Genomic DNA, 9678 nt, shown 5'->3' with positions numbered 1-9678 from the left:
AAAGTATATTCTCAGACCACAATGGAATTAAACTAGGAATCAATGGCAGAAAGATAGCAGGAAAAATCCCAAAATATTAGTAACCAACATACTTCAGAATAACATCTGGGTCAAATAAGAAGTCTCAAGAGAAATTGAAGAAATATTTTAACTAAATATGAATATAATTTATCAAAGTCATGGACTACAACAAAAACTTGGCTTAGAACTTATAGCCCTAAACACTTATCTTAGAAAAGAATAAAACATTTATATCAATAACCTAAATTCCCACCTTAGAGAAAGAGTAATTGAAACCTAAATCAAGGAGGTTTTAAAAGAAAAGAATAATAAAATTAGAGCAGCAGTCAGTGACATCAAAAACAAAAGAAGTAATAGGGTAAATTAACAAAACCCAAGGTTTGTTATCAGACAAATCGATAAATCTTTAATCAATTTAACCAAGGAAAAAAGAGAGTACAGTAGTTTCTCTTTATTCATGGTTTCAGTTTCCATGGTTTCTGTTATCCATGGTCAACTGCAGTCTTTTCTCAAAATATCAGTTATATTTCCTTAATTCTTTTAGTGATTGCCCTCAAATTCCAATACACATTTTTAAATAATTTAAATCTATCTTCAAATAAAACTACACAATTCATGTATAGTATGGGTACCTTGTATAATACCGGTACCTTATAACAGAGTATTTCTAATTTCTCCCTCTCATTCTATATAACATTCCTGTCAATTATTTCATTTATCTCTATGCTATAATCACCCAATATATTATAACTATTATATTACTCTTAGTAAACAGTTATATATTAGAGCAATTAAGACTAAGAAAACTAAAAGCTTTTTTACTACTTTTATTTATTCCTTCTCTGAGACATTCTTTTCTTTGCATAAATCTGAATTTCTGGCTTATATAAATTTCCTTCTGCCTAAAGAATTTCTTACATTTCTTGCAGAGATGGTCTGCTGGTAATGCATTTTCTCTGTTTTTGTTTGTCTGAAAAAGCCTTGTATCTATTTTACTTTTGAAGTTTAATTTTATTGAATATAATGTTCTAGGTTAGTGGGGTTTTCTTTCAACACTTTAAATATTTCAGTTTACTGTTTTTGTGGCTGAGAAGTCCCCTATAAGTATTATCTTTGTTCCTCTACTTCTTTGTTTTGCTCTGGCTTCTTTCAATGTTTTCTCTGTTTTTGGTTTTCTGCAGTTTGAAAATAATATGTCCAGCTGTGTTGTTGAAGTTGCTTGTTTGCTGTATTTTGGTTTGGTTTGTTGTCATTTAACCTGTCCTCTGAGCTTCCAAGATCTGTAATTTCATGTCTGTCAGTAATTTTGGAAAACTCTTGGTCATTATTCCTTTAAATATTTCTTCTTTTTTTGTTCTTGCTTTCTTCTGTGTTTAAATTACATGTATGTTATACTTTTTAATATTGTTCCTCAATTCTTGGAAGTTCTGTTCTTTTTCTTCTACCACTCTTTTTTCCTTTTGCATTTCAGACTGAAAAGTTTCTATTGACCTGTCTTTAAATAGCCTTTCTTCACTTCATTGTATCTAGTCTACTGATGAGTCCATCAAAGAAAGGCATTCTTCATTTCTGCTAAGTGTTTTTGTTTTTAGCATTTCTTTTTTATCTTTTTTAGAGATTCTATCTCACTTTCATCTCTGCTTTCATTACTCCTCTGTTCTTGTATGTTTGTTTTTTCCCATTAAACACCTTAACATGATAATAATTGTTATTTTTAAATATCTTGTCTGATGAAAATGTTACTGTAGTTATAGGTGTCAGAGACTCTAAATTCCTCTATCATCTTTGTCTTCTGTCTCTTTTCTTGACTTTGGGCTTCTCTAAGTACTCTTCTTCAGAGAATGTCTGTGCTGTACGGCACTTTTAACTGTAATACACTGTATTTCACAATGATTACTCTTCCACTCTTTCAGTTCTTTTGGCTATAATCCATTGTTATTATACAAGAGTCCTGTATAATAAGGACTTATCATCCTTAGATGATATGGGGATATGGGCATATGGGGATATGATGATGGGGTGATAAGATATGGGGAAGTGAAGCATTCTATAATCTTATGATTAAATTTCTGTGTTTAAAAGGCCTGTCTCTTACTGTGACCTTCACAAGTGCTTCTCCAGAGGTACTGCTCTCTTTTTTTTTTTTTTTCTTTCCATATAGGTAAGACAGGAAGGCTAAAGGGGACTAGAGAAACGCCCTTCCCTAGTTGGAGTAAGCTTCTTATAAAGGCTTTTACTCTTTACCTCTTCCCCTAAGTGACCTGAAGTGACCTCTGAAAATGGTTCTCTATTCACTTGACCCAGAAAACCCTATGAAATCATGTAAATCAAGAGGTTCAAATCTTCGTGTTCACTTTAAGAACACACGTGAAACTGCCCAGGCCATCAAGGGTATGCATATGCGAAAAGCCATCTAGTATCTGAAAGACGTCACTTTGCAGAAGCAGTGTGTGCCATTCCTTCGCTACAATGGTGGAGTTGGTAGGTGTGCCCAGGCCAAACAGTGGGGCTAGACACAAGGTTGGTGGCCCAAGAAGAGTGCTGAATTTTTACTGCACATGCTTAAAAATGCAGAGAGAAATGCTGAACTTAAGGGTTAAATGTCGATTCTCTGGTCATTGAGCACATCCAGGTGAACAAAGCCCCCAAGTTGTGGTGTGGAACATACAGGGCTCATGGCCGGAACCCATACATGAGCTCTCCGGGCCACATCGAGATGATCCTTACTGAAAAAGAGCAGATTGTTCCTAAACCAGAAGAGGAGGTTGCACAGAAGAAAAAGATACCCCAGAAGAAACTGAAGAAACAAAAACTTATGGCCCGAGAGTAAATTCTGCATAGAATAAATGCAAATAAAAATAAAAAGAGAAAAAAAAAGAAAGGGTTTTACCCTTGAAAGTGGCATTTTGTTTCAGTTGCATTTCACGATGATTAAAATTCCCTTGCCTCTACCATAGGTTTAAGGGGATGTTTCTCAGCTCTTTATCCTTAGAACCAGGTGGGGTTTTAGAGGTAATAATTCATGAAACTGCTCGCCTGCCCCCTGAGACTGTACCCCCAAGGAGTTGCTCACTCTCATGCTTATTCATACTCATCTTCTAGCAATTCATCATTTATGCATACCATTTAAGTGTTTCTAATAGTTATGGCTCCAGTATCTTCTCCTTCAGGTAAACAGATCTCAACTGTGACTCTCTGGATTCTCCTCTCCCCCCAGATTTTGAGGTGGTGATTTGGCCTGCAAATTTAACTCTCTAGTGGATCCAAGAAAGTGATTGATTTTCAGTTTGTTCAGCTTTTTTTTTTTTTTTTTCTGGTAAGGACGGAAGCGATGGCTTCCAAGCTCTTTACATGTTGGAACTGAAGTTAGAAGTCCATGGACATTATTTAGTTAAACTTAAACAAGTATGACCTCTAAACTCATGATTAGCCTAACAAAAGAACATAGATCTTAAAAGGTGCACACATTAATGTGTTAATTTAAAATGGTGACAAGTGCTATAAATGTAAGGAATAGAGTACTATGAAGAATAACAGGCGATTATTTAGATTGGTGTGCAGGGAAGGCTTGTAGGGGGATGAAATAATAAAACTAAGACCTGAAGAATTATAAGACTGGGGCATCTGGGTGGCTCAGTTGGTTAGGCGTCTGCCTTGGTCTCAGGTCATGATCCTGGGGTCCTGGGATCGAGCCCCGCATCAGGAAGCCTGCTTCTCCCTCCCCCAGCTCCACCACCGCCACTCTTGCCCTCACTATCTCTCTCTCTCTCTCTCTCAAATAAATAAATAAAATCTTTAAAAAATGAATTAATAAGATTTAGGGTGTGAGGGAATGGTGGGTAAGAAGGCTTAGAGATGGAAAAGAGCTGGACTCAATTATTTGCCTAATTTAGACTAGAGCAAAAGCAGCCGTAGTTCTGACTGGGTTTAGAGTAGTGGGCAGCAGTTTGAGCAGGTGTATTAGGCTGTGCGTGTTAAACAGTGTTACTCTATGTGCCTAAGAGAGCCATCAAAGAGCATTAAGTAGTTGTAGTGAAATGATCTCCTCATGTTAGATTTATTCTTGCTACAGTGTGAAAAACTGATTAAAGTGAGGGCAACAGAAATGGAGACACTAATTAAGAATCTGCAGGATTAGTTCAGGAAGTGGATGCTGGTGGCTTCATCCAAATTCATGACAGTGCAGAAGGAAAAATAAGTGAACTGTTTCTGGATGCATTTTTGGATATAAAACAACAAGACTGGTAATTACCTTTTAAACAGATTATCAAGGGCCAGTTTCCAGTTCCACATGTAAGGAGCTTGGAAGTCACAACTCCTTCCTACCAATAAGTGAAAAGCCGAGCAGACTGAAAAATCATCAACTCTTCCTGGATCTGTAAGGGAGAAGAGGGCATAGTGAAAGCCTCTGCTCCCGAGATTCAAGATGGAGACAGGAAAACACGGAGTCACGGCTTACTGGAGCAGAGACTCATGAGGGGAAACCTCTGCAGAAACTAGTGCAGGGACAGGAAAACCTGAACTACAATTGATGAACAGCTGGAGGTTCAGTGTGGACAATTCTGAGAGTTAAAATCTCCAGGGGGACACATAGAAGGAGTCTCCACATTATTGTGAGAGGTACTTCTAGGAGCTAGACTTTAAGTTCCCACAGTAAATATTGGAGAAACATCCTTCCATGTTGCCTGTAGGGGAAAGGGAAAGGAGCCATTTTGATTTACACCAGAGCACTTTGTTCTTCTTAACAAGGCCTACACTCAGGAGAAACCAGTTAACCAGAGCCTAACTTTCTGGAGTATTATTAAAGCTTAACTGACCTGGGAAAAGGGAAATACCCAACTCCAGCCCACTCTAGACATTTCATGTCACCCAGTGGGGAGGAGAAAAAAACTGAGAAATAATTGTGAATTTCACAGTTCAAAGGCACAGACTCATTGAAAGGCTGGGACTTAATCACTGGACTATAGAATGTGTCCCCTCTTCCAACACCTTACCAACATATTAAAAGGACTATAAAACAGTTCCTTTTACCTGATACATTATGTTCAGCTGTCATGAAAAAATTGCAAAGCATACCAAAAGGCACAAAATACAGTATGAAGAGAAGAGTAAGCATCAGAATCAGACAGGGCAGGAATTATCAGATTAAGAATTTAAGATGATTATGATTAATATGCTAAGTGCTCTAATAAATAAAGTAGACAGCATGAAAGAACAGATGGGCAATGCAAGCAGAGAAATGTAAATCCTAATAAAGAACCAAAAAGAAATGCTAGAGATCAAAAACACTGTAACAGAAATGAAGAATGCCTTTGATGGGCTTACTAGTACACTGGACATGAGTGAGGAAAGAATCTCTGCACTTGAGGATATATAAATAGAAACACTGGAAACTGAAAAACAAAGAGAATAAAGATTAAAGAAAACAGAACAGAATATCCAAGGACTGTGAGAAAACTACAAAAAGGTGTAACATATGCATAATGTGAATGCCAGAAGAACAAGAAAGAGAAAAAGAAACAGAAGAAATATTTGACATAATAACAACTGAGAAATCCCCCAAATTCATTTCAGACACCATACCACAGATCCAGGAAACTCAGAACATCAAACAGGATAAATGCCCAAAACACTACATCTAGGTATATCATTTTAAAACTACTAAAAATCAAAGATAAAGAAAAATCCTGAAAGAAGCCAGAGGAAAAAAATAAAACCTTACTTAGGGAGGAACAAAGGTTAGAATTATATCCACCTTCTCAGAAACCATGCAAGCAAGAGGAGAGTGGAGTGAAGTATTTTAAGTATGGGGAGAAAAAAACCACCAACCTAGAATTTTGCACCTACAAAATTATACTTTAACAGTGAAGAAGAAACAAAAACTTCTTCAAACAAATGTTGAGAGATTTTGTTCCAGTAGACCTATCTTGCAAGAAACATTAAAAGATGTTCTTTAGAGAGAAGGGAGACAATATAGGCCCAAAACTCAGATCTACATAAAGAATGGAAGAGCATCAGAGAATGAAGTGCAGGTAAAATTAAAACTTATTTTTCTTATTCCTAATTGATCTAACAGTGAAAACTTGTCCAAAATAATAATAGCAGCAATGTATTTGATGCTTAGGTATGCTCATATACAAATAAAATGAATAACAACAATGATACAAGGGATGGGAGGGAGGAATTGTTATTATAAGGTACTCACAATACCCATTAACTGGTATAGTGTTATTTGAAAGTAGACTTGCATTAGTGGTAAATGTATATTATAAACTCTAGGAAAAGCACTTTTTAAGAAGCATAACTTATATTCTAAGAAAGGAGAAAAAACAGAATCATACAAAAATGCTCAATTAAAACTATAAAAGACAGAAAAAGAATGGAAAACCAAAAGAGGAACAAAGACCAGGGCAATAAGTAGAAAACAGTAATGAATATTGTAGATAATAATCCAACTATATCAAAAGCACTTTGAACATCGATCATCTAAATGCACCAATTAAAACACATTCCCAGAGATGATCAAAAAACAGCACTCAAATATGTGTTGTCTACAAGAAATCCACTTTAAATATAAAGTGAAAATTTGTTCAAAATTTTAAGGCTGGAAATTAAAAGTAAATAGATGGAACACCTATCAAAAGACAGCAAGAGTTACTGTATTAATTTCAGACAGAAAAGACCTCAAAGCAAGGAAAATTACCATGGATAAAGAAGGATATTACATAATAATAAAGTGGTCAATTCTCCAAGAAAACATAATACTTTTTAACATGTATGCACCTAACAACAGAGCATCAAGTAATGTGAGGAAAACACTGATAAAACTGCTAGGAGAAATAGATAAATCCACTATCACAATTAAAGCCTTCAACACTCCTTTATCAGACATGGGCAGATCCAGCAAGCAGAAAACCAGTAAGGACATGGTTGAACTTAACAGCATCATCAATCAACGGGATAAAATTGACATCTATAGACTACTTCATCCAAAAACTTCATCCAAAATTCATTCTTCTCAAGCTCACATAGAACATTACCAAGACAGACCACATTATGGGCTATAAAACACACCTTCAGGAATTTTAAAAATAGAAATCCTACAATGTCTGCCATCAGACCACAATGGAATTAAACTTGAAATCAGTAACAGGAAGATAACTGGAAAAATCCCAAAAATATGTGGAGAGTAAAGAACATGCTTCTAAATAACACATGGGTCAAAGAATAAACCTCAAGAGAAATTTGAAAATACTATAAACTAAATGAAAATTTTAAAAACCAACTAACCAAAATTTGTGGTGTGCAGTGAAAGCCGTGCTTAGAGGGAAATTTATAGCATTGACTGTATGCATTAGGAAAGAAGAAAAATCAAAAATCAATCATTTAAGCTTCACCTTAGGAAATTAGAAAGAGAAGAAGAAATTAAATCCTAAGTGTGGAGAAGAAAAGATAATGAGTAGAGTAGAAATCAATGAAATTGAAAATAGGAAATCAATAGAGAAAATCAATGAAACCCAAAAGCTGGTTCTTTGAAAAGATCAATAAAATTGACATGGCTCTAGCCAGGGTATCTAAGGAAAAAAGAGAGGAAACACAAATTACTAAGATCACAAGTCAAAGAGAGAACACCTCTATATATACCATAGACGTTAATAGACAATAAGGGAATACTATGAACAGCTCTATGCCCACAAATTTGATAAGTTAGATGAAATAGAACCAAATCCTTGAAAGACGCAACATGCCAAAATTCACACAGAAAGAAATATACATCTGACTAGTCCTACATTTAATTAAGAAATTGAATCCATAGTTAATAACCAGGCCTAGATGGGTTCACTGATGAATTTTACCAAGTGTTTAAGGAAGAAATTATAATTATTCTCTATAATCACTTTCAGAGGACAAAAGCAACAGTAGGACATTCCTGCCTCATTTTATGAAGCCCAGCATTGATTGCCCTTATACGTAAACCAGGCAAAGGCATTACCAAAAACAAAAGAAAACTACAGACCAATATCTCTCATGAACATAGATGAAAAAATTTACAACAAAATATTAACAAATTGAATCCAACAGTGTATTAAAAAAAGAATTATACCCTACATCCAAGTGGGATTTATCCCCAATATGCAAGACTGGTTCTCAATTCAAAAATCAATTAATATAACCCATCACATCAACAGACTAAAAAAGAAAAATCACATGATCATATCTGTAGATGCAGAAAATGTATTTGACAAAATCCAATATCCATTCATAATAAAAACTTTGTAAATTTGAAGTAGAGAAGAAATTCCTCAACTTGATAAAGATTATCTACAAAAAACCTGCAGCTAGCATCACACTTAATGATGAGAAACTCAAAGAATTCCACTAGGATCAGAAACAAAGCAATCTCCTCTCACCACTCCTTTTCAACATCATGCAAGAAATTTTAGCTGATGTTATAAGACAAGAAAAGGAAATAAGAAGTATATAGACTGGGAAGAAAAATAAACCTCTCTTTGTTCAGAGATGACATGATGCCAATGTAGAAAATCTGAAAGAATCCACAAAAAAACTCCCAGAGCTAATAAGCAATCATATCAATGTTGCAGGAGATGACATAATCATCTAGGTAGAAAACCTGAAAGAATCAACAAAAAAATTGCAGAATTAATAAGCAATTATAGCAGGGTTGCAGGACACAAGGCTAACACGCAAAAGTAATAACTTTCCTATATGCCAGCAATGAATAAGTGTAATTTGACATTAAAAACACTGTACCATTTACATTAGCACCCAAAGAAATGAAATATTTAGGTATAAATCTAAAAAAATATACAAGACCTACATGAGGAAAACTATAAAACGCTGATGAAAAAAATCAAAGAACTAAATAAATGGATAGATATTCCATGTTCATAAATAGGAGATTCAATATTATCAAGATGTCATTTCTTCTCAACTTGATCTATAGATTCAATGAAATTCCAATAAAAATACCTACAAGTTATTTTATGAATATCAAAAACATGATTCTTAAGTTTATATGGAGAGGCAAAAGACCCTGAATAACCACTGTAATATTGGAAGAAGAACAAAGTTGGAGGACTGACACTACTCAACTACAGGACATACTATAAAGCTATACTAATCAGACAGTGTGATATTAGTGAAAAAAATAAACCCATTGATCAATGGAACAGATGTTAGAGTCCAGAAATAGACCCACATAAATATAGTCAACTGATCCTTGAAAAAGGAGCAAAGACATTACAGTGGAGAAAAGATTATCTTTTCAGCAAATGGTACTGAAACAAATGGATATCCACATGCAAAGAACTAAATCTGGACATAGTGTTTACACCCTTCACAGAAATTGACTCAAATGGATCATAATATAAATATGAACACATAGCTATAAAACCCCCTGAAGATAAGAAATATATGAATGGACTGAATGTCGTAATGACTTTTTAGATATAACACCAAAGGCAGGATCCATGAAAAAAGATGATAAACTGGACTACATTAAAATTAAGAACTTCTGGGCGCCTGGGTGGCTCAGTCATTAAGCGTCTGCCTTCAGCTCAGGTCATGATCCCAGGGTCCTGGGATCGAGTCCCACATCCGGCTCCCTGCTCTGCGGGAAGCCTGCTTCTCCCTCTC

General features: G+C 35.1%; 1 pseudogene; it reads left to right on the top strand.

Annotated features, from left to right (window-relative positions):
• The first annotated feature begins 2300 nt into the window (after positions 1–2300).
• Positions 2301–2851, top strand: LOC116643843 (annotated as a pseudogene).
• Positions 2852–9678: the final 6827 nt, after the last annotated feature.

Source organism: Phoca vitulina, unplaced genomic scaffold (genome assembly GCF_004348235.1).
Source record: "Phoca vitulina isolate PV1807 unplaced genomic scaffold, GSC_HSeal_1.0 scaffold1, whole genome shotgun sequence".
Lineage (NCBI taxonomy): Eukaryota > Metazoa > Chordata > Mammalia > Carnivora > Phocidae > Phoca > Phoca vitulina.
The sequence above is the reverse complement of the archived record's forward strand: the minus strand, read 5'-3'. Positions and strand labels throughout refer to the sequence as shown.